The following is a 25,888-nucleotide window of genomic DNA, read 5'->3' as shown; positions in this document are numbered from 1 at the left end:
TAGAGGCTTGTATGTAATCACTGTTGAATTCTTATTACAGCAATGGAAAGTTGGGTAGATCTAGCAATGCAAAATAAATTTCGGAAGATATCTGTCAGCAGCTAGAAGAAGACAAGTGGATGACTACATCAGAGTTGTAAACCCTGCACCATCAGAGTTGGGGATTGAGTGAGGATGAAGTCCAAAGTTGACTCATACCAGATGTGGTAGAAGCTAGTGATGATTCAACACAAGCCAGCCTGAGATCACATGAGGCTAAGATAGAGAAGGGCATTCCATTTCAAAGTAATGTCCTATTTCAAGAAAACTTCCAAAGTGAATGACTTGACAGAAACAAATGAAAGGATACCAGAAGTGCAGAAGGAGTAAAAACACCATAAATCAATGTGGAAGAAATACAACCAGATGGGTCAGATCAGGAAGAATAGTCCAATGGAAGGATTAGGGTTAGGCATAGGTGAATCTGATGCACTTACTGCCAAGTTAGAGACAAGGTGGCTGGCAATTATTTTGGGTGTCTACCAGTTTATCTATTTATTTATTTTGCTTTATTGAAGAATAGATTCAAAATATGTGGCTGAAGTAGTTGCAGGTGTGTATTACAGCTCAGAAACAATGGCTCTCTTTATATTGGTGTAATGTTTAGGGAGGAGTTTCTGGACTATTGATCCAGATACATTAATTTGAATCTGATAATAACAGCCAAAGAATTTAAATTCAAGATCTGAAATAAATTTAATGAAAGACTTGGTAACATGACCCTAAAATTACTGGATTGTTGTAAAAACCCAACAATAATTTACTTCAACAAAGGAATCTGCCATCCTTACACTAAATGCGACTCTTTAATTGCCTTATAAATTTAGGGACAACTAGGGATAGTATTGACAATGATGTCTATATCCCACGAAGTAAAAATCCCACAGTAATCTTTCATTTACATTCACTGCAGTAATATGAATGATTGGAATTCATGTCTCAATCTCCATCTCTTGTTTATGCACCACCAGATTACATGGGCTTGTACTTTCTCTTTCCCTTGTGTATTTCCTGTGGCATCCATTTCAAGAAATTAGTCTGTCCATACATTGCACTGACAGTCACAGTGGTGGTGTCCTGGACATTAGATGTAGTGATGAAAAGATTATTCCTTCATGATCTCCATTGTTCCCCCTGTTCCTCCCACACGTTGCTTTCCCATCTCCTCCTGGGAAGAAGGAAACAGGTAGTTTATCTTGATGCCATGTAAGGAGAAAGCAGAAGATAATTCCAGTAATGAATTGTGATCAAAATGAGACATTGATTTCATTAGTTCAAGGATGATCTCTGTTAGAGTTGTGCACTGTATTTGCCAAGGTTCCTTGTGTAGTTTTTTTTTTGCCTCTATGGAACTAATCAGTAATAAAGGACATTTGAGTGATATTTCTTTTGAGTCTTCACTTGCACAGGAGAGTGAGTGAGGAAGGGAGCAAGCATGCATGTGTGGGTGAGAGAGAGTGGGTCATTGGTCTTAAGCATATCTGGACACATCTTGTAAGATTATAACATTTATTTTATAGAATCTAAACCTGGCTAAAACTATCCCTACCAGGCACTTGTGATTTTAAAAATAATAAAATAAAATACTGGAAAAACAATTTGTTACTTCTGAAATCTGTAATGAATCCAATTCAGACACACCTTCATGATCAAATTATTCATATCCAGACTAGATTCTGTTTTCTGGCCAAATATCATTTGATCTACATGAACGCTCTGGATTTTGATAGTAATTTCAACCAAATGCAATGTATCCAGGTTCTGCAAATCTTTCCTTTGATTTTTGTTTTTGCCTTCAGCTTCTCTCATAGCTTCCCTTGAGACTAAGAACATGAAGACATTTATTTTGAATAATGTCTCCATACTCAACTGCTTCTTTCAATCAAGGTGAATAATCAAGGCTTCTTGCAATTAGTTAAACAGGAAAGTCTTATAATTCTTGAAATTACTTTCTTACTGATTATTTTTGTGTGTTCTTTGTGAACATCAGCCAAAGTTCTCTATTCATTTAAAACACATCCTCATGCCAGAAGCATTAACCATCTTTAAGTAATTGATGGACTCTGAGTTGATGTCTCTGAATTCAGACCTAATATTGCAAATAATTGCAGGTTCCTGAGGTTTATCACTTCCTGGCACCAATAACTTAACATATCTTATGTCAACTTCAACTTGATTGTAGTGCCATAATGAAAAAGAAGATCTTGCTGAGATTTTATTTACATTTATCAGTCTGCAGCATTTCATTTCTTGTTCTACCTATGATTCATATGGATATGGATCACAACTTTTGACCTTTATCCTCTCCTTTACAGAGTATTTTACTGCCACTCAATTATATCCTTGGCTCTAACAATAGGGAAGTAGAACAAAGTTCAGGAATAAAGACTGCAACTTGAAATGCTGGCCTATTTTTCTAAGGACAGAATCCTTGATAACTATTGCTCTGTTGAAAGATTTCCTCCAACCAATCCACCCATGGTACCACAGCATTGTCTGGCAGTTCTTTCTAGTGCACTTCTGAACCTCCTACCTACTCAATTTTATGGGAGTGGTAGTTGCCCAGTTCTTTGCTGCCAGAAATCACTTGATCATCTCATGAACACACAGTAAACATGAGACATGCTCGCAAATGAACTGCAGTAAGGTCAGCTCATGCTTCAAAGCTAAAGGATGGAAATCCTCAAACTGATTTCTGTATTCTTTCCTTCTGGGTGATTGTCCAGATCATGGAAACTCTCCTGGAGTTCACAAATGGCCAGAATGTATATTCTGCTCTCTGAAGTACTCTACCATGCATCATTTATTAACAACAGAGAATGTTTATTCTATGTTCAATATAGGCAATGGTGCAAGTAGAAAAAGGGATGTTATAGACTAAGGAACTCAAGATTCGAAATCTCTAAGCTACCTTTAGCAACCCTACAAACACTTTCTTCCTTGAGCTGACCTCAGCCAGTTCCTCACTTCCTTAATTATCTTTGATGTTACAATTCAATTTCTAAACACTTTTTTCATTATTTCCTTTTATTTTAAACTTCACTGCTGTAACCCCCCCAATGTCAATTCGCTCTCTGCCTGCCTCAAGCTGCTCCCCAATTTTTAACACAGCAGACTAATACCACTTCCTACTTTGCAGAATGTCTTCATTCATCTTAATCCCATGCCTTGTACCATAAAAAAAACATGGAATTTGATGTTATGCCAATTGCAATCTATTCTTTAGTCAAATGTTCTCTATTTCCATCAATAAATGTATTGCATGTATATATCTGTACCTATTATAATTGCATTTAATATAATAAATGTATTGGGTACATACTTTGGAAGATTAAGAAAGGTTTACAGTAATGGCAGGATCTTTGGAATTATTGATGTCCAGAGGAATCTTGAGGTGCAAGTCCATAGCTCCCTGAAAGAGCAGCACAAGTGCGGCAAAGAAGCTATATGGCATACATATAGGAGGGAGATGGATCAGCTTGTTGAATGGTATAATGACAACAACCTTGTACTTGATGTCAACAAAACAAAAAAAAAATGATTGTGAATTTCAGGAGGAAGTCAGGGGAACATGACCCAGTCCTCATCAAGAAATGGAGAGGGTCAAGAAGTTCAAATTCCTGGGTGTCAAAATCTCCGAAGATATGTCCTGGAGCCTCCAAGTTGATACAATCACAAAGAAGGTTCACCAGTGGTTATAGTTTGTGCAGTGTCTGAGGAAATTTGGTATGTCACTGAAGACTCTCAAAAACTTTTCAGGTGTACCATGGAGAGCATTCTGGTTGGTTTCCTGGCATGGAGGCACCAACTCTTAGGACAGAATAAACTCCAGAGGGTTGTTAACTCTGCCCGCGACATCACAGATACCAGACCACTCCATCAAGGACATCTACATGAGGTGGTGTCTTAGAAAAGCAGCCTCTATCCTCAAAGACCCCCACCACCCAGGCCATGCCATCTTCACACTGCTACCATCAGGGAAAATGTACAGGAACCTAAAGGTGAGCACTCAACAGCAAAAGGACAGCTTCTTCCCCGCTGCCCTCAGATTCTTGAATAATCAATGCACCGAAGACACTGCCTTACTTTTTGTGCACTATTATTTTTAATAGTAATGTTGTAAGATAGTTATAATGTGAATGTTTGCTCTATGACGCTGCCGCAAAATTAAAAAAAAGGAATTTCGTGACTTGTTCATGACAATAAATTTTGATTCTCATTCTGATTAGTTGGGGCATTGAATATAAAAATTGGCAAATCATGCTGTTTAAAATGTTGGTTAAGCTGCACTTTGTGGACAGTATACAATATTACAGAAAGGATGTGCATGCTTTGGAGAAGGTGCAAAAGAGTTCACCAAGATTTGACTGCTTAGAGAGTATTAGCTGTAAGGTGAGGTTGGATTCACATTGATTGTTTCCTATGGTGGATTGGAGGTTGAAGGGAGGCCTTACAGATGTTTATAAAATTGTGAGAGGCATAGATGGGGGAAGATAAAATATGAGAGGGATGAGAGATTTAAAGTGAGATGGGAAAGGTTAAAGAAGAATTCTGAGGCACGATTTTTGCATCGAAAGTGGTAGGTGCAAATTAATGTGGAGATTTGAATTGGGAGGTTTACACCTTCCAAATTTTGAATATTATTGACAAGCAGCCCTTTTTTTTGAGGAAGGAGAAAATGTGGCTTGGTTTACTATAGAAATGAATAAGATAGGTGAAAGAGAGACTGAGGAATTTTTATATAAATGGAATGAGACATTATTAACGAAAGAAGTGGGTACACCAATATTAAGACATTTGGTTAGAGTGTGGCATAAGGTGCATATGTTGATGGGTTTTAAGAGGTATGGATTAGGGAGGATGCCACTGGTGCAAAATAAATTGATCCCATTCATGTTGAATAATATAAATTTTATTAATTGTTCTCAAAAAGCAAAAAAGTTTATTAAAAATTGTTATCAAGATAGATATTTAATGACATTTGACCACTTGAAAATTAAATATGGAATACAAAATAATACAATATTTGAATATTATCAACTAAAAGTTTATTAACAAGAAAGATTAACTGCCTCTTATTTATTGTTAAAATATGATGAAATAGAAACAATAATGTCAAATCCAAATATAAAAAAGTTTATATCTGTGATGTATTTATTATTTTTAAGGGGGGGGGTAAAGAAGAAAAATTTATATAAATTGAAGGTGGGAAAAGATTTGGGTATGGACATAACTGATAGAAAATGGACACAAATATGTTATAGTATGAAAAATACAATAAATGTCAGATTTAGAAATGATACGATACAATTTTATACAGCTCAAAATCTTAATAGATTAAATTCAGACATTTTGGATAAGTGTTTCCAATGTAAACAGGATATAGGTACTTTTTCACATTTTACATGGACATGTCCCAAATTAAACTCTTTTTGGTCTAATTTAATAGACTTTCTTCAACAGGAAATGGGTGTTAGATTCCCAAGAAATCCTATGTTATTTCTTTTGGGGGTTATTTCATGGATTAATTCAAATTTAAAGTTGGATTGGTTTCAAAAGGAATTTTTAAAGATTGTGCTGGCAGTTGTCAGAAAAAGTGTAGCTGTTTCATGGAAATTGGACACGGAATTAGTATGAGATAGATGGCATGGTGAAATGAGAAGTTGTATACCTTTGCAAAAGATTACGTATAATTTAAAGAATAAATATGAACATTTTTTGATAATTTGGTTTCCATATATGCAAAAAATTGGTGTTATAACTTTATAAATTAAGTGAATTAGTACATGATGGTTCAAGATTTGTCACTCCCTGGTCTTACCTCACCTTAATTTTTTTTAAATTGTTGTCCAATTTTTTTCTATGTATTTTTTATATATACTTAGATTTTGACAAAGTATATGGTGGTGATTTAATTCATTATATATTTTATATAAAGCGGTTATATTTATAGTTTGTAGAATTTAGCATAATTAGATCATAATTTAGTTATATGATAATATCCAGTATTGTTTAGACAATTAATCTATTTTTTTCTTTTTCTGTTCTTTATTCTTTTTTCTTGGGGGGGGGGTTTCTCTGAAGGAGGGAGGGAGTGGATGGAGGAGGGAGAAAAAAAATGATAATATAGCATATATTGATTTTGATCTATGGCATTTTACATATGCCAATAAAATAACTTTTTTTTTAAAAAGTGGTAGGTGCCTGGAATATGCTGTGATGAGGGGTGGTTAAAGCTGATATGATGTAACATTTAAGGGGCATTTAGACAGGCAAATGAACAGGTCAGGGATGGAAGAGTAGAGACCATGTGGAAATGGATGGGATTTATTTAAATTGTTCAGCAAAGATATCAAGGCTAAATAGGGTGCACATGTGCAGCATTCTTCCATGTTTTAAGAATGGCTTTTTAGGCTATTTCAGAGAACAGTTAAGGGTCAACTTGGAGTCACTGCAGGCAGAGTTCCTTCCCTGTAGCATATTAATGAACCAGATAAGATTTTAATTATCATTATTGTAACCAAATTATTCAATTAACTTAAATTTAAAAACAACCGATGCAGTGAGGAATTTAAACTCATTTTTAAATCATTGGGGCAGATCTCAGGGTTATTTGTCCAGTAACTTAACCATTATTCCTCCCACTATTCCCATTGGCAACTTCTGCTCTGGAAGAAAATGTTCAAATATTTAAATAAGCCAGAAAAAAATTAATGTATCAACATTTTATTGTCTATCATGATTAAGCATTGCATATTGTGTGTTCCACTATTCAAAAAGCTTGAGAGCTACCTGAAATCGAGGCGCTAAATCCTGCAGGAAAGCCGATTTTCAATTGAAATAGAGTAAAACTCTGAAATGGTCAGCACCGGGCCTATTTTGGATAAACAATATTTTCTGATAACTGGCCATTTTAAAAAAAAACACCATCTCAGTAGCAACAGCAAATCACTTGTAATGGTGTTTAAATAACAACAAACAACAAGGGAAGGCTTTTTAAGCATGAAATAACATTTAATTCTCAAATTAAACATGAACACGCATGAGCACGCTAGGTTTAAAAATTTTTCAACTTGTGACATCAATTTGGCTACGGAAAGATCGGACAACTGAGGATTTCTGATTGTTTTAGATATCCTCGTTTATCTGAATTTCTTTCAGAGGCAAAAGGACATCATTTCAGCTTCAAAATTTTTCAGTTGGTCCAGATCCCTCTGCAAGCTTTGATAGCCTTCCTCACTAACCACTGTGCCTCCAATCTTAGTGTCATCTGCAAACTTCCTGATCCAGTTTCCCACATTATTATCTAGATCATTGATATGGATGACAAACAACAAAAAGACCCGACGCCGATCCTTAAGGCAGATTATTAGTCACAAGGCACTTTCAGCTGACCAATTGCCCCGCTTGTAAAGCTGCATATTTTGGAAATATGCGGCTGTCGGGAGGCCACATGAATGCTCAGGAGGCGCCTGCGAGGTGAACTTTGTAACCCTCCTCCAAGAGGGACAATCTCCACAGCACAGTGGCCTCCCCAGCCATCTGAATGCAGCCGTCTGAAAGCGAAAAAGAAAGGAGTGGTGAGGTGCTTACAGTATTTGTGATCAATAACTGATATTGAAATATCGCAGTCCTGTTGCTAACTTGGCACTGTGATTTGCTGTGGCAAAGAGAAGTTAGCATAAACCTGGTTTCTATAATGATGTCATAGCCCCACACAGGAGTGAACACTTGAATTGATATAACTCAGAATATTTGATGCATTCACAGCTAGATTTAGCATTACAGAGGCCCCAAACAAAATAGTCCTCTCTCTTCATCCATTGCAGCTTTGGTTTTTCCAAACATTTTTATAACTAAACCTTGGACATAATGAACACCCAATGCATGGACCCTCTAAGTTCCAGATTCTAGCATCTGCACTCTCTTGTCCCTTTATGACTTGCCAGTCCATACCACAGTATTTAATGCAACAAAACACTTGAAACCACCCTTGAGTGGGCACTGCATGATCTTTTACAGGGAACATCACTCTGAAGTGGATGTAAAGGTAACGGACGCTTTCCTCCTTGCCCCACCATCCAACATCTTACCTGTTCATCTCAGTCCATCTCAGTCTCTACAGTTGGTGGACCCTGTCTGTCTACAATCATGGCCTGCCAGAGAAACATGTTTGGTCACCAGGGTTTTGGACTATCACGACTCTATCAATGTATGCAACCCTTTCTTCTTGTGCTCCATAACAGTGAATTTATTATAAATGAGGCCAAATTAAGTTATCTCTTAATGTTTATAAATCAATACAGCCGGTGACCCATTGAGGCCGGAGTCCTTGTTCTGCGGCAATCTGATCAACAGTCTGCTGGAGGAACTCAGCAGATCGAGTGGCAGCCAGCTCTTACAGCAGCAATCCCAAATCTGACAACCCAAGGGACAGGAGTCGGAGTGCGCTCAGATGCACATTCCAGTGCAGCTGTCCCTTCGGGTGGCCAACGTTGCGCTTTTAGCACTACCACCTGAACGACAATTCAAAGGGCCGCTTCCTCTTCTTCAGGCACATTCTTAGCAGAGAATCCACCTGAAGAACCCTACAGACTTCTAGTCAGAGAGACAATCATCCACCACCACTCTGGCTTCTCCTACAAAACCATTGTCAAATCGATTTTACTACTTCAACATGAAAACTGAGCAAATGAGTCTCCTGACTAGCCTCCTATCAAAGACCTTACTAAAGTTGATGTAGACAACATCCACAGCCTTTCCTTCATCAATGGTTAACTTTCCTGATACTCCTCGAAAAACTCTATCAGATTGGTAAAGCATGATCTGCCACACATAAAGCTATGTTGACTATCTCTAATCAGTCTTTGAATGTCCAAATATTTTTTATATCCTATCTCTTAGAACATCTTACAATAACTTACCTATTAATGACATTAGGCTCACTGGCCTATAATCTCCTGGGTTATTTTTAGAACAAATGAACAATAGCAGCTTTCCTCCAATCTTTTGGCACCTCACCTGTGGCTAAGGATGTTTTAAATATATCTGCCAAGCCCCCTGCAATTTCTGTACTAGCTTCCCTGATTGACCAAGGGAATACCTTGTCATGTCCTTGGGATTTAATCACCTTTATTCACTTTAAGACAGCAAACACCACCTGCTCTTTAATCCCTAAACTTCAGGATCTTGCTACATGTTTTGCCTTGCTTCCCAAGAATCTGTTAGTTTCCTGACTACAGATGGAATTTTTTTTAAGATCTCCCCCATTTCTTTTGGCTCAATAAATCACCAGCCATTCTGATCTTCAAGAGAACCAATTTTGACCCTTACTATCTTTTTTTGCTCTTAGATTTTCCATCACCTTGTCTGCCAAAGCAATTTCGTGTCTTCTTTTAGACTCCTGATTTCCCTCTCAAGTTTTTTTTCCTGCATTTTTTATACTCCTCAAGTACCTGGTTTGCTCCTTGTTGTCTATTCCTGCTTTACACCTCTTCTTCTTAACCAGAATCCCAATATCTCTTGAAAACCAAGAATCCTTATGCCCTGTAACTTTACTGTTTTATCCTGACAGGAACATTAAAAACTTTATACTCTCAAAGTTTTATCTTTGAAGGCTTTCCACTTACCGAGTATATCCTTGCCAAAAATCAGCCTAGCCCAATCTGTGCTTTGTAGATTGTTTCTGAATTGCTCAAATTTGGTCTTTCTTCATTTTAGAAGACCCAAAGAACAGACCTATCCTTATCCATAATTATCTTGAAACAACAGTATCTAAAATGGTATATATGTTATAGAGGGGAATGGCCACAGGAGTACTCTGCACTGCCTGCCTTTTCCCTTTCCTTGACTGTCACCGAGCTACCTTCCTCCTGCTTCAGGTCTGATTGTATCTCTGTGACTCCTGTCTATCACCACCCCCCCCACCCCAGCCTCCCAAATGATCCAAAGTTCATCCAACTTCAGTTCCAATTTCCTAGCATGGTTTGTATGGTGCTGTATTGGATGGCATTTGCTTCTCTGACTATCCACATTATGCAAGAGGAGCATGCTGCTGCCCTGATTGCATTCTTGCTTGAGAAAAATTTTTTTAGAAAAACCTGACCTTACCTGTGCCCTCTTGCTGAATCTTTTTGTTCCTCAAGAAAATTGTTTGTTTGTTTTAAAATGTTTAGACATACAGCACGGTAAAAGGACCAGGTCTGTTCCCCTAATTTACACCCAATTAACCTACACCCCCAGTGCATCTTGAGTGGTACGAAGAAACGGAACCCATGCAGACACAGGGAGAATGTATAAACTCTTTACAGACAGCATGTGATTCAAACACAAATCCTGATTGCTGGCCCTGTAAAGGCATTGCACAGCCACCTCAGCCTCTGCTCGTCAAAATCTCTCAAGCCAAAGCCTCAAAATCCCATTCTTATCCCCCAATGAATGTCTTCTCTTCCCATAATTATCCTATAGTGAGGATTCAATAGTAGGTCTCCATGTAACCACATGTTAATTGATAATTTTCCCTTGAGGAATCGAAGTCTTCTAATTTTAGTAAGTTGTTAATGCTCTCTAGGTGTCAGCTATTGTTTTAGGAGTGCCTGCACAATTTTTCACTTATCAGCTGTCTAGAATTATCCAAAAATGAATTAATACTCAGAGGAAAAACAACCTTTGATAGACTATAAGATATAATTTAAAACGCGCTAGATAGAGATAACTTTTAAAAGAGTGGCCTGACATTTGTGTTATGTTGGAGCTTAGTCTATGTTTCCACAATTGTAGGTGGCTTTGAATCTTGCATGATGCTGAGCAGTTTTGACATTCCCCTACTTTATCCTCTGAGCACAGTTTTTATTAAATAATCTATTATTAGTCCTTTATGCATGCATCCATAGTTAATGAAGAGTGAATGATTAGAACTTCTATTCCACTCAGATTTTAGCCCATTATATTTTAATGGAAAGAAATAATGATATAGATGAAAAAAATAGCAATCCACTGTATCCTGTCCCAATTGCATAAATTAACAGTACTAATTTTTGGTCTGACTTTCTACAAAACTTCGTGCACAACGCTGTTACAGTGCAAGTGACCCATGTTCAAATTTGGCGCAGTCTGTTAGGGGCTTGTATGTTCTTCCCTTGTCTGCATGGGTTTCCTCCGGGTGCTCCAGTTTCCTCCCACACTTCAAAACATACGGGGATTGTAAATTAATTGGGGTATTTTGGCTCTTGGGCCAGAAGGGCCTGTAACTGTGCTGCATGTCAAAATTTAAATTTAAAATCTTAAATATATTTTTAAAAAAAATATTATTGACTCTAACAATATGATCATAACAAATATATCTTTTGATTTAGCTAAGACCTTAATTTTAATGACGTGTATCCATTAAAGAAGAATGAAAATTGGTTATTTTTCTTCACAGTTGTCTCCTTCTTTGGTTTATGATTGTAATTATGTATATTATAAATATTCAATACAGAACCATAATCCCTAATATTTCAATCCTTTGCATATTTGACTGGGTGAACGGGAGTTGCAGCAAGAGCAGCCTTGTTCAAATAGGTGAGAGATATCAGCAGAGCGGCCATTGTGTGAGTGGGCTAGAGTTAGAGTGGTGAGTTCAAGCTTTGACTCAGACTTTGGTGAGAGGACGCTGACGTGCTGCTGAAGTAAGGACAACCTAACAGAAGAACAAAAAAATTCAGCAAGAAGGCACAGGTAAGGGTAGGTTTTTCCTGTTTCTTTCTCTCTATTTCAGAGGGAATGGAAATGGCAGCCAGAGCAGGGGCATGCAACTCTTGCAGAATGTAGATAGTCAGGGAAGTCATCAGTGTCCCTGATGATGTCATCTGTGAGCAGTGCATCCAGCTGCAGCTCCTTACATATCACATTAAAGAATGGTGTTTGAGTTGGATGAACTCCAGATCATTTGGGAGGCTCAAGTGGTGATAGGCAGGAGTTACAGGGATGCAATCACACCTCGAATGCAGGAGGAAGGTAGCTGGTTGACAGTCAGGAAAGGGAAAGAGAACAGGCAGTCACTGCAGAGCACCATTGTGGCCATTCCCCTCAATAATATATATACCATTTTGAATACTGTTAGGGGGAAAATACCTACCTGCAACAAGCCAAGGTGGTCAGGTTTCAAGTTACTACAGGAGGTGAGAAAAGAGATTGCTGGGGCTTTTGCAATAATCTCTGTGTCCTCCCTAGCCACAGAGGAGCTACTGTAGAATTGGAGAATGGCAAATGAGGTTGCCTTGTTTAAAAAAGGTAATAGGAAGAATCCTGGGAATTGTAGACACGAGTCATGCATCAGTGGTGGGAAAACTATTGGAGAGTATTCTTAGGGACGGGGGTATTGTCTTCTCAGAGGTAGTGAGCATGGCTTTCTGAAGGGTAGGTCATGCCTCAAGAGCCTAACTGAGTTTTTTGAGGAAGTATCAAAAGAAATTGATGAAGGTAGGGTGGTAGATGTGGTGTATATGAATTTTAGTGAGGCACTTGATAAGGTCTCCCATTGTAGACTCATACAGAAAGTCATGAGGCATAGATTCCATGGGACCATGGCTGTGTGGATTCAGCAATGGCTTGCCTGCAGAAAACAGAGGGTAGTAATAAAATGAACATGTTCTGCCTGAATGTCAATGACTAGTGGAGTTTTGCATGGATTTTTTTCTGGCACCTCTTCTGTTTGGAATTTTTATAAATGACTTAGACAAAAAAGTAAAGGGATGGGTGTGTGGTTAGAGAAATTGTGAATAATGTAGAAGATTGTCAAAGGATACAATGGAATATAGTTGGGTGGAAAAGTGGCAGATGGATTTCAATCTGGATAAGTGTGAGGTGATGCATTTTGGAAGGTAAAACTTGAAGAAGTACAGGGTTAATGGCACAATTCTTAACAGGGTGTAAAAACAGAAGGACCTTTGGGTCCAAATCCATAGATGTTGCCATGCAGGTTAATAAGCTTATGATGTGCTGGATTTCATTAGTTGGGTGACTCAGTTCAACAGCTGTGAGGTAATGTTGCAGCTCTTTAAAATCCTGGTTAGACCACACTTGGAATATTGTGTTCAGTTCTGGTTGTCTCAGTACAGAAAAGACATGGAAGCTATGGAGAGAGTGTAGAGGAGGTTTACCAAGATATTGCCTGGATTTGAGAACATGTCTTATGCGATAAGGTAAGCAGAACTAAGGATTTTCTCTTTGGAGCGCAGAAGGATGAGGGGTTACTTAATTGAGGTCTACAAGATTATGAGAGGTATAGATAGAGTGGCAGCCAACAGCAGAGGATACTATTACAAGTTTAGGGGAGACACCAGGGGTATGTTATTTTACATGGAGAGTAGTGAGTTCCTGGAGAGTAGGTGGGGTTGCAGAGGCTGGTACAAAAGGGGCATTTAACAGATTCTTAGGCAAATGGATGAAAGAAAAATAGAGGGTTGAGGGTGTGAGTTAGGGAAGGTTTAGTTTGTTGAGTTTGTTATGTAGGCACAACATTGTGGACTGAAGGGCCTGTACTATGCTGTAATGTTCTATGATTATAATCTGGATAGTGATCCATTGGTTCTATGAACTTGTGGCGGTGCACTCTCATGGTGAACCGGCCCCGCGTGTAACACCATGTGGCGGGCCAGCCATGGGAAGATGGCGCTGTCAGGGTTTCTCCCTGCCTCAAGTCTCCTGCCCAGCATGCGCCTGGGGCAGTGATTATGATGTCACAGTGCACAAGGTGACTGAGCTCATGCTGCTCTTAAAAGGCCGCATGCTGAATTTGGATAAAAACAGTCATTAACGACTTTCAATGTGGTGGCTGAGTCTTTCTTGACTGTGTCCAGCACTACAAACTGTTTATTTCCCAATTGCCTTAAAGTGTTAGCTATATTTCAAATGCTTCAAAACTTTTTTGGAACTAATCTAGTTTTTATTTTTGATTGAATTAAAAAGTCTCTGCCAAAATCTTCTATCCCATCATTTCTCATTAAAAATAATACTGCCTTTATATTTTGTGTGTGAATGGACATATACATGTGCTACATGAATTACTAAATAGTGTTTCTTTCATTTTCTGAAGCAGAAGCACAAATGAAGACTCTCCTGGACCCACATTTTCATACCCTTTCCTCTTCTGAGCCCTTCCTCCTCTACCCACAGTTTCAACCACCAAATCCCATCACCCATTTGGTTTCATCTGGCCCCATCAGTCCTTCACCTCTCCCCTATTAAAACAATTATCATTCATTAAACTTTTTAGATTCCACATTGGCAGGTTTTGTCTTTCTTATCACCCTCCATCAGCTGTCTCCATCTTCACTATCTCCTTACTCACCTTGCTCCACCCATCCATACCTTTCTAAACTTTTGCTACCATAAATCTATCCAAGTGTCATTTGAATGTTGCAATTATACCCACTTCTATAGTTCCTCTGGCAATTTGTTCCAGATGCAGACCCTATGAATGAAAATGTTGCCCATCGAGTTCCTTTTAATTCTTTCACCTTAAACCTATGCCACCTAGATCTTGAATTGTCAACCTGGGGGGTGGGGGGGGACTTTTGAGAATTAATTTTATTCAAGCTCTTCATGATTTAATATCCCTCTATAAAATCACTTCTCAGCCTTCTATCCTCCAAGGATCCAGCCTATCCAACCTCTTCCCATAACAAAAGCTCTCTGCTTCTGGCAATGTTATGGAGCTGGATGACCAGAACTATTTATAATCCTCCAACTGTGGTCTCACCAATGCCTTGTATTGCAGTATCATAAGGCCTCGCCTTCTTTACCCAATACCCCACTAATGAAGGCAAATGCACCAAATGCCTTTAAGATTTTATCCATTTGAGTCACCACTTTCAGGGAAGCATTTATCTGTACACCAAGGTGTCCTACAACACTCTCCAGGACTTCCATTACTCTATGAGTCCTGAATTGGCTGACTTACTCAAGTGCAGTATCATACACTTGCCAGAAGTTAAAAATCCATTTGTTGGCCCAAATTTCCAATTGATCTTTAATCTATTATAAATTTAGGTATTTTTGCTCACTGACCACAACAGCACCAATTTTGGTGTCATCTGCAGATTTACTAATCATATTAATTACCTTGCCATTCAAATTGTTCAAATGGATAATAAACAACAGTGGACCCAACATTGATTCCTGCAGCAAAACAACCCTCCACAACTACCCCCTGACTTCTTCCACCTGGTCAAGTTTTGAATCCAATTGGTTATCTCCCTTTGGATCCCATGTGATCTCACCTTCCAGACTTAACATGCCATTTGAGACCTTGTCAAAGACTTTGCTGAATTCCACATATACAATGTTCACCATCCTGGCTTCGTCACTCATCTTGGTCTCCTCTTCAAAAAGTTGTTTCAGATTCATGAGATAAGATGTCCCATGCACAAATCCAAGCTCACAACCACTAATCAGTCTCAACCTATCTAAATGCTGGTAAATACTGTTGCTCAAAATTTCCACCAACAAATTTCCTACAACTGAAGTCGGGCTCACTGGCCTGCAATTCCCTGTCTTGTCCCTATGGCCCTTTATAATTAATGGTACAACATTAATTATGCCAGCCCACAACAATACAGGTGAAACAGTAATTGGTTAATTTCTGTGTAATTATGTTTAGCTTTAAAACAATTGCTTCAATATTTCAAAAATAACTTGTGAATACTTGAGGAACCTAGAACAAATATGATCAATTGGTATGTAACTTGCAAGACTCATTATTTCAGATTGTATTCATTGCTTTGGCTCTTTTTCCAGGTAAATCATAAATACACGTTGATGCACTCTAATTTCCATTGATAGTTCAATTGTAACATGCTATTAAAGATAGCTATTGTATCATTAAATATAATTTCCTAGACATGCAAATAAAAATATGCATTATTGTTTATCACAACACATCACTGAATGTGCAAACCTAATGGTACACACAGTCACAAAAATTGTATCTATTTAGGTAAACATTGAAGTGTAGATAAACCTTGAAAAGAATTAACTTTTAAATGATCAGGAATTGGAATAAGCCATTCAGGTTGTGAAGTTGTTTGTCATTCAAAGAGATTGTGGCTGATCTGAGCTCTACCTACCTGTCTTTGCATGTAAACCAATTACTATTTAAATTAAATTGATTTCAGATTTAAAAACAACTATTGATTTGACATCAATTACCATTTGTAGAAGGGAGTTCAAAACCCTCAACAGACTGTCCATTAATCCATGACTACACTCTTAATTCACCTCCTGCTCCCCAACTCAACAAATATTGGCCCTCCCTCTTGAAAACTTTTCAATTCTTGACCAAAACTCTATGGAATTTAAATCTTGTTTATGTAACCTTCGGAGTCCAGATGTTATTCCAATAAATCTATATTGCATTCATTTCAAAACCTACCTTTGATGCGCTGAACAGAACTCCCCATTCCTTTCAAATGAAGTTTGATTAAATGCAGAATCCAGAACTCACTCAACTTTAGTACATTCTGTTGTTGAACAAGACATTATAATGGCCTATCCACTTGATCCTGAAGTTCCTTTGATTCTCCACAGATTTTACCCATTAATTTTCAAGAAAAGAAGAGAATATCATGTTGGCTACATGATAATTAAGGATGGGAAATCTATCTCGATTCATTTATCTGTTATCACCTTGTTATATCCTAACCTTGATTTGTATCCTAAAAAGTGCTTTTCTAGTTCTCACCCAAGATTGATAGAGAATTATTTTCAGAGACACTTAGTATATTTTTAAACTGTGATTTAATTACACTTCCAAGTTGGTGGATATGTTTTTTTTTGTCTCATCTCACACTTAGGATCTTATCATCAGTATTCACAAAATGCTGGAGGAACTCAACAGTTTGGCAACATCCATGGAAAACAATGGACAGGTAACATTTTGGGCTGTAACCCTTCATTGGGATTCCAGAAATGGTGATTGTGTATTGCCTTCCATGGATGCTGCCTGACCTGTAGAGTTCTTCCAGCATATTTTGAGTTTCTCCAGTTTTCAAGCATCTGTAGCCTTTCTTATTTGCTTCTGGTCATCATTATCGTGGCTTTCCCCTAAGATGTTTACTTGACAGTGAAAATTTGAAGCAGTGTTAAAGTTATGATCTGATGAGCATAATAACCAGGTGCATTATATTTTGGCTGTGCATTTCTGTATCCGATAGACCTTGTTGATTTCTGCTCTCTCTGGTGGTTTGACATGATTAAAATTGAATCTCATAGTCTCAGTTGTTTCTACCTTTATCCATTTTAAAATCAATATTGTCTTTAATTTTTCTTCTTATGTGCCACATGCGATATTCATTTTATTGGAAGGGTAGCATTGTGCTTATTGCACAGAACAAATAATCCAAAAGTCTGAATTATTGATCCGAAGAATTGGCTTCTTTCTCACATAGATGATGGGGAATTTATGTGCAGTTAATGAAGTGGACAAAGACAACAAAATAGTATCAATAATGAAACTGTGGTTCAAAAAACACACCTGGCTCACTAAAATAACTTCAAGAAGAAAGTCCGCCTTCCTTAGTTGGTCTGATTATGACACCAGATTCCCAGTAAATAAACTGGGAACTCATAAACAATTTGGTGGGATCAAAACAGGCATCAATCTTGGCACCAGATCAGAATGCAACAAAAATAGATCATGCAAAGACCTGTGTGAAGATGTGCGGAAAAGCAGGAAGAATTCTCAAACATGTTGCATGTTCCTTCATCGTAATCCCTGGGGTTGACTCTCATTGTGAAAGATCACACAAGACCAAAGAAAATTTAGCATCAGCATTCTCTCTCAGTCAAATAACCAGAACTCTTCCATGTTGAACAATACTTCAAAGTGGTGCTATGAATAGAACAATAAATTGAAGCCGAGCAGGTTCTTTGTCCTTTGTTCATTTTGTAACTCAGGAACACTTCATTGCTGATAAATACGTTATCAATTTGTGCCTGTCATTCCTTGATTCAGTTCAGATACATCAGGAACATATCAATGATAAGTTGGCTCACATTTTTCCCCAATGTAAACCCTACTTGTAATAGGTGCAGAATTCTGGTAGTCACGTGTTCTGGTAATGTTCAAAAATTTCTGGAAAGCTGTCTTTGAAACCCTAACAAAAGTTCTAGGATTAGAAATGCAACCAAATCTATTTTTGGAATCATACCAGCGGAGACTGGACATGTTCTTATTTCCGCACAGCGAATAATTGTCTTTTCAACAGTAATGGCTAGAAAAGCCATATTACTTAAATGGAAGGATCCTAATCCACCTCCTCTACTTCAATGACTCTTTGCTGACATGTCATGTTGAAGTTTGGAGAAAATTAGAGTTGGACATTTGATACATAGTTTAAATTTGAAGAAGTTTGGTGACTGTTTATTTAATATTTTCATATAGTTTAAAAATCATAATTTTACAGTTCCTGATAGTAAATTTGTTTTCCTATGTTACACCATTTGGTTAGAATGACAGAATTTCACTGATTACTGTTCAATTCTTAGACATGTTCACAGTTCCACAGAGAATGAAGCCATCTGAATCAGCACACATCATTCAGATGTGGGATATGTTGCTGGTAACATTTGTGCCACCAACAACAATGTCTCTTCTTGACAGGATAGACTCAATCATCATTGAACAAACTTCAGCTCCATCAAACGATGACAACAATAATGATCATTCTGATATTCTGGAGTGAAGGGGACTCAACTGTTGTCATATCTCTTTAACCACCTAAGGGCATGAATATATTTGATTATTTTTCACTTATCCTGAGTGCAATTTCAACAACATCCAAACCCAGGTGAAACTTGTCATATTTAGTCCAGCGATACAGAAATGACCACTTTGAACTTTGAAGAACATCTATAACAGATAGATGGACAAAATATAAGCATCCTTTCCTATCTGGTTTGTATTTTCACCCCATCTTTTCAACGTACTTGAAATTTTTGGAATTTAAATACTTTTACAATGATTATCTTTGATCTATTCAATTTTCCAGGAGTAAAATGTGAAAGTCTGCAGGCACCATGATTGAAATAAAACCACAATCCTGGAGAAACTCAACAGGTAGAACAGTGTATTTTATCTATTCATTTTGTTGTTGTTTTATATTTGAAATCAGGTAATCATGCATGGATTACATATTAATGTTTTAATTTTATTGGCAAATGTATTTTCATTAATGCCATGATAATAGTATATTACTCTTGAATCAATCTATTAATATTTATTAATCGACAAGTAAATGTAATATGCTATCAAATTTTGCTTGTTTATGCTGATTTATAGATGGATATGCACGTGGCTAAAATGTTCAACAAATTTGGAAAATCAGAGCAATTTCAGATGCAATCTGCTATTTTTTGACTGCTTCCAAAACAGAAATACAGTGATAATTTCCTTTATCCTTCCCAACATTTATTTTGGATGATACAAGTTATCATCTTCATACAAGGATGCATAAATCCACAGGTTTTCAGGGTATGTAACTTCAGATTTATTGTCAGAGTACACACATGACGTTACAAAAATCTCTGAGATTCTTTTTCCGACAAGCGAGGCAGAATTACCACTTGTTGATATGGAAAAAAACTGTACACAATGTACACATGTAAATAAATAAAAAAATATAAAGAAAAACAAACAATAAAATGCAAAAGTAAGAGTCCTTAAATGAGTCCTTGATCGAGTCCCAGAGAATGAGTCTCCATCAACACCACTTCATATATTTAAATAGGTTTGAAATTCTTCTTGCATTTGCAAAACTCATTATTCTTAAACTACCACGGTTGCTACTCAAATTTGAGCCCCAGATGATTACAGACAAGTTTGTTTTAATTACCTCCATCACCAAACTGGTTCTGCCCATGAGGCATACATGTGTAGTGTCTGCTACAGCAGCATTATGGAATCAAATGACGTCCACAAGGCGTGAGGGTGAACTAGTAACTGATTTTATTGTTTGACATCCTCGCGCTGCACACAGGGAAACACCCACATCTGTGACTTGTGCACCAGCTTCCGAAGGTGACATCAGCATGTCACGGCATCTCTCCCTGACTGGTGGTGCGCCACTCAGAAGTGGTGATATCCCATAGGCAACACGTGTCGTTAGCTGTGGGCTTCTCCTCGGGAGTGAAGGGGACCTGCACCATTTTGAGTCTGATGACTGGGGTGGCAATTTGGCCTGTCTAACCACACGGTCACTTTGCCCACTACACCACCACCAAACCCCCCCCAGAATCTCTGCCATGCTCTGAGTAGGTTACTGTACAATCTTTGGGTAGGGTCCTGGTCAGGCTTGCCTGAGTCCAGATGCACTGCCTTGAGGTGGTTGATCGTCAACCTGTCCTATCGCCCACCAATGTCCAGTGTAAAAACGACACTGTCCCGCTGCAACACCTTGAATGGGCCCTCGTTTAGGCACTGTAGGGGTGTTCCTTGTTGTCCTTTCCACACGAAAACATAGTCAGTGGACTGAAGGTCTGAGGGGATGTGGCAGGGTGGAGAGCCATGTCAGGAAGCTGGCGGGTCTTCTGTTTCTCCACTTACACCCTCAGTTGCTGGAGGGTCTAGGGTGCTAGGCTGCAGGCTGGGGTGGTGAAGGGAGGTGTTGAAGTGAATGTCCCCAGGGGTGGTAAGTGGGAAGCCGTACACCATCTTAGAGGATGTGGTTGGTAGGTCTTCCTTTGGTGCTGCGCAGATATGGGGGGGGGGGGTGGGTGGGAGGAAGGCAAAGGCAGGAGATGATAGGTAGAGAAGGGAGGGAGGGGACAGCACCAATCAGGGGGAGGAGGGATGGCTGGGTGAGTGGAGAGGGAAGGGAGGGGAAGAACTGGAAAAACGAAAGGAAGAGGGGAAAAAATGGCGAGCTGGTTAGCAGAAAGCAGAGAAATTGATGCTGGAAAGTGGCAAGACAGAAAATAAGGTGTTGATCCTCCAATTTGTGGGTGGTTAGGGTGGTAAGGCCATGGACAGACCTGTAAGTATGGGAGTGTGATTCAAAATTGTAATTGTTGGCTACTGGGAGGTCTCTGTTGTACCAGAGGGAGCAGAAGTGCTCAGTGAAGCAAATTCCCAATTTGCAACTAGTCCCTCTGATATAGAGAAGGCCACAAAGGGAGCACCTTTTGCTTTGTTCTCCCTTTGTGGCCTTCTCTACTTCAGAGAGACCGGTCTTAAATTGGGAGTTGGCTTCACTGATTACCTCAGTACTCACTTTGTGGCCTTCTCTACATCAGAGGGACTAGTTGCAAATTGGGAATTTGCTTCATTGAGCACCTCCGCTCCCTCCACTGCAACAGGGACCTCCCAGTACCTAACCTTTTCAATTCTGAGTTACATCCCCAAATCTTTGTTTGGTCTCACCAAAGCAGAGGAAATTATGTTGGGGGCAGCAAATGCAGTAGATGAGGTCAGAGGAAGGTCGTATGAATCTTTGCCTCACAAGGAGGGGCTGTTTTGGATTTTGGATGGTGGTGAGGGAAGGGGTGTAAAGAGCATGCATTTCAATTCCTGTGGTTGCAGGGGAAAGTGGTAATGGAGAGGTGATAGGGAAGGGATGAAAGGAATCACAGAAAGAGTCATCCCCATAGAAGATAGAAAGGTATCGATGTCTCTGGTGGTAGGATCTAGTTACAGCTGGCAGAAATGACAGAGTTGTAAATTGAAGGTTAATCAGGGGTGAAAAAGTGATGATCCCTGTTCTGTTTGGAGGGAGGATGGGTAAGAGTGAAACTCTGAGAGGAGTAGGCAATGCAGAAGATGGCTCTATCAATGACATAGAGGAGAAGCTGCATTGCTTGATAAAGGAGGACATTGCAGATGTCCTGGAATGGAGGGCCTCAGCTTGAGATCAGATGTGATGCTTCCGTATATCACATTCCACTCTGTCTCCTGTAGCAATGCCATTTCTATCCCCCAAATTCTCTGCTTTTTTAGCTTCTGTGAATAAATGTTGGATGAGTATAAATGGGTGGTAGATGAACATCACAGACTCAGTGGGATGAATGGCCTGTTTTCTTGCTGTATCTTTACATGTCTCTGATTCTATGATTCCTGGTGCTTATACCAAGAAAAGAAATTGCTGGTCAATTACGATCAAGGAAGGATCATGCTGTCTGGAAGCCACCCACTTAAAACCAGTGGGAAGTAGGCAGGAAGCCAAAGCAGCAGAAATTCAAGTTGACTCTTATAGCCTCGAAAAGCACTTGTAATCTTTCTAGCCACACCAACGTAAATATAAAACATTCTTCACTGGGGGTCTACCACCTCTCCAAAACATTACACAGCTTAGAGAAAATATAATAAAAATGCTTTCACCTTATTCAAGTCAGCAAACGGTGGCAGGAATGGGAAATAAGTATTTCAACTTGAGGTGCATTGCTCCATCATATCCATTGGAATAGCTTACCTAAAGACACGTCAAAGAGTACAGAAAATAGGATTATATAAGCATAGCAGAGTATTGTCAAATGTAACCCGGAAGAACAGCACCTCATTTTCTGCCTCTAAGTGTTATAGCCTCCTGGACTACAATGACAGGTAACTCATTTTCTCTGTTTGTATCAGCCACCCATCTGTGACAGAGCTCAGCTTGTTCATTATTTTTTTTGGAAGTGGAAAATTTGCTCCACCTGATCAATCAATCGTTCATTGTTTTCTCACCCCACATTTTGAAACGTCTGCATTCTTTTGTCCACGTTCTCATTCCTTTACTGCTCCAATTCATTCACTGCCCAAATAGCATTGCTTCTTGCTGTGGTCACCCTGATTTTACCAAATCAGGTACATTCCTCCTTCCCCACTGCCACTGCACAGCAACAAGCATCTCTTCTCTCTTTATCCTGACAAGTGAACTGTGTTTCTCTTTCGACTGATGAAGCCTGAACTTTGAGTTTTTCAGCATTTATAGTTTTAATTTTAGCAGTTCTTGAAGTAAAGGTCCTCCCACTTTTCCCCTTAGTCAGCAATATCAGCATTTTAAATTGCAAAAAAAAATGAAGGAGCAGTGATACATTTCTAAATTTGGATAATGGGTCAAGAGTTTGCTTTTCGAGTGAAATACTCTTATGCTAAAGATGTAACTAGAAAACAAAACTTTTGGTGTCTGTAGTGAAACACAAAAATCTGCAGATACTGTGATTGTAGTAAAAGTATAATTCTCACAGCATCTGTTATGGAACATGTGTGTGGTGTCAGATAACAGATTTGTATTGTGTGACAGAGGAGAACCAGTTTAGATAAGTAAAGAACATAAAGGATAAACCACATCTCGTGTGAATGTGTTCTACATTGAAAGGAATATTCAACAAATTGGTGGTGATGAGGATAAAAACAGATGTTATCCCTCACCTCAAATGTCAGAAGTGGAGAACACAAAAATTTAAACTTAAACTACAACGTCCTTGAGCTGCCGAAGCTTATTCATGTGAAACAAAGGAGAAGCCAAAATGGCAGGATGGTTTGAAGAGTACAAGGAATCAGAAAACTTGGATGAGTATGTCGAAAGATTCAATTTATTCTGTACAGCCTGGGGAATAAGTGATACAGAGGGCAATTTAAGAAAACAGGCAACATTTCTAAGTAAGGTGGGAACCAGAACATATAACCTGATAAAATCCCTCGTGGTACCCGCAAGCCCAGATTCTATGTTGTATACTGCTATGAGTGCCCTAGTGGGAAGAAATTTGTGCCCAAGACCAATAGTGACAGCAGAAAGATACCAGTTTTGAATTAGAAAGAAGAAACCAGGCAAAACCATGAACCAACATATGGCTGAATTGCATAGGCTAACGAAAACCTGTGAGTTTGGAGTATTCTTAAAGGAAGTCTTAAAAGACATGCTGGTCATTGATTTGGCTGACCTCAACGCTCAATAACAAGTACTGAGTAAAAGACGACTACACATTGACGCTGCACGTGAAATAGCACTGAGTTTCAAAATGGCCAACCACAATCAGGGTATTATACAAGGAGAGCAGCAGGAACATCAAATAAAGAAAATGGAATGTCGAGAATGTTTCCTCTGGGGAGAAAGTAATCACAGTCTAGATAAATGCTTCTTCAAAAAAGTCAAATGTTACCTACGCTACAAAGATGGGCACATTAAGTCCAGAGCCCAAATGAAAGCCCTCAGAATAAGCAAAAAGAGGATCACCCCAAGAAGGGAAATCTGAAGTCGAGAAATAAAACATGCAAGGTGAGGAACCTAAGGAGGAAAGTTCCGACAAAAGTCGGAGCAATGACCTAAGTTAGTCTGAAGAGGACAAGGCGATGGAAATAATGACTGTTAATAATGTGACAAACCGCAATTTGGAAATCTTGATTCCCGTTAACATTAACAATGAACCATTTCCTTAATGCCAGAGTTTTAAAAACAAGAGTATTACCTAATCTCAAGGTGGAACAATCCGATATGGTGTTGAAAACAGGCACCGGAGAAAAAAATCAAAGTTCTGGGAAAATGCAAGGTACACGTCGAATATAAGGGACAGCCATCTAAAAGATGACATCTTTACATAGTAGACACAAAGGGACCTGCTTTGTTTGGAACAGATTGGATGTCACAAATCCAATTGGATTGGAAGGACATTTGGGCAATAAAAAATGTACAGACTGAGCAAGAACAAAAATTAAAACTGGAGCAAATGCCCCGAAAGAACCAGATTGTATTTGGAAAACATCTGGGGAAAATCCAGGGCATCCAGGCCAGACTGCACTTGAAACCAGAGGCCAACCCCAAATTTTTCAAACCATCGACGGTTCCTTTTGTGATGAAGAAGGGAATCAAAGCTGAACTCAACAGACTGGAAATCGAAGGAATAATTGAAACATTGCAATATAGCGATTGGGCCGCCTGATAGTTCCTGTTAGAAAATCCAATGGGGAAATTCAAATTTGTGGTGACGATAAGGTCACCATTAATCAAGCTCTGCAAGTACCCCAACATCCAATTCCCAGAAGAGAAGACTTGTTTCAAACATTAAATGGTGATAAGAAGTTCACAAAATTGAATTTATCGCAAGCACATTAGCAGTTGAATTGGATTCTGAGTCAAGAAAATGTGTGGCAATCAATACTCACTTAGGATTTTTCACGTATATCAGAATACTGTATAGAATATCAGCAGCACCTGTGATATTTCAATCGATAATTGATGTTGTTGTATGGAGTAAATGTGGGATGTTACCTAGATGACATTATCATTACTGGTGGCGATGATGTGGAGCACTTGGCAAACCTGGAGAAAATACTAACCCAACTGACTACATCAAGACAAATGTGTGTTTTTGGTACTCACAGGAACATATTTGAGATTTACAATTGACAGTGAAGGAGTCCGGATGAGCATAGCAGGTACCAAAGTCATCGGTAGGGCACCTTGCCCAACAAATCGAGCAGAATTACAGTCATTGTTAGGTTTGGTGAACCATTATCAACAACACATCCCCAACATGTCCACATTGTGCAACCCACTTAACAATCTACTAAAGAAGGGTCAACAATGGTGTTGGACTACAAAAAGAGAGAAAACGTTCAAGTAATTGAAGAAAATCTAGAAGATAATGTTCTTATTCGCTATGACCCCGGCAAAGAAGTGACCCTGGCAGTCGATGTGTCACCAGTGGGTTTAGGAGCAGTATTGTCACAGGTCGCAGAAAAGGAGAACAACCTGTAGTTTACACTTCTTGCTCTTTAACACCTTGTGAACAGAATTATGCACATAGGAAAAGGAAGGACTGCCATAATTTTTGGTGTTTCATCAAAACCTATATGGTAGAAAGTTCACCTTAATGATAGAAAACAACCTGACGA

At 38.7% G+C, this 25,888-nt stretch overlaps 1 long non-coding RNA gene across 1 annotated transcript in view; it reads right to left on the bottom strand.

The window, feature by feature from the left end:
• Positions 1 to 827: 827 nt before the first annotated feature.
• The window catches only part of LOC138743516 (uncharacterized), a 94,231-nt gene continuing 69,170 nt past the window's right edge, over positions 828 to 25,888 (bottom strand). The window contains exons 4-5 of the long non-coding RNA XR_011344943.1: positions 22,394 to 22,484; positions 828 to 1,207 (exon numbers count right to left, since the gene is read on the bottom strand). This is a non-coding gene — a long non-coding RNA (uncharacterized lncRNA). The remainder of the gene's footprint in view (positions 1,208 to 22,393; positions 22,485 to 25,888) is intronic.

This window comes from Narcine bancroftii, chromosome 1 (genome assembly GCF_036971445.1).
Source record: "Narcine bancroftii isolate sNarBan1 chromosome 1, sNarBan1.hap1, whole genome shotgun sequence".
NCBI classification, from domain to species: domain Eukaryota; kingdom Metazoa; phylum Chordata; class Chondrichthyes; order Torpediniformes; family Narcinidae; genus Narcine; species Narcine bancroftii.
Note: the sequence above shows the minus strand (reverse complement) of the source record. Positions and strands in the feature narration are given on the sequence as shown.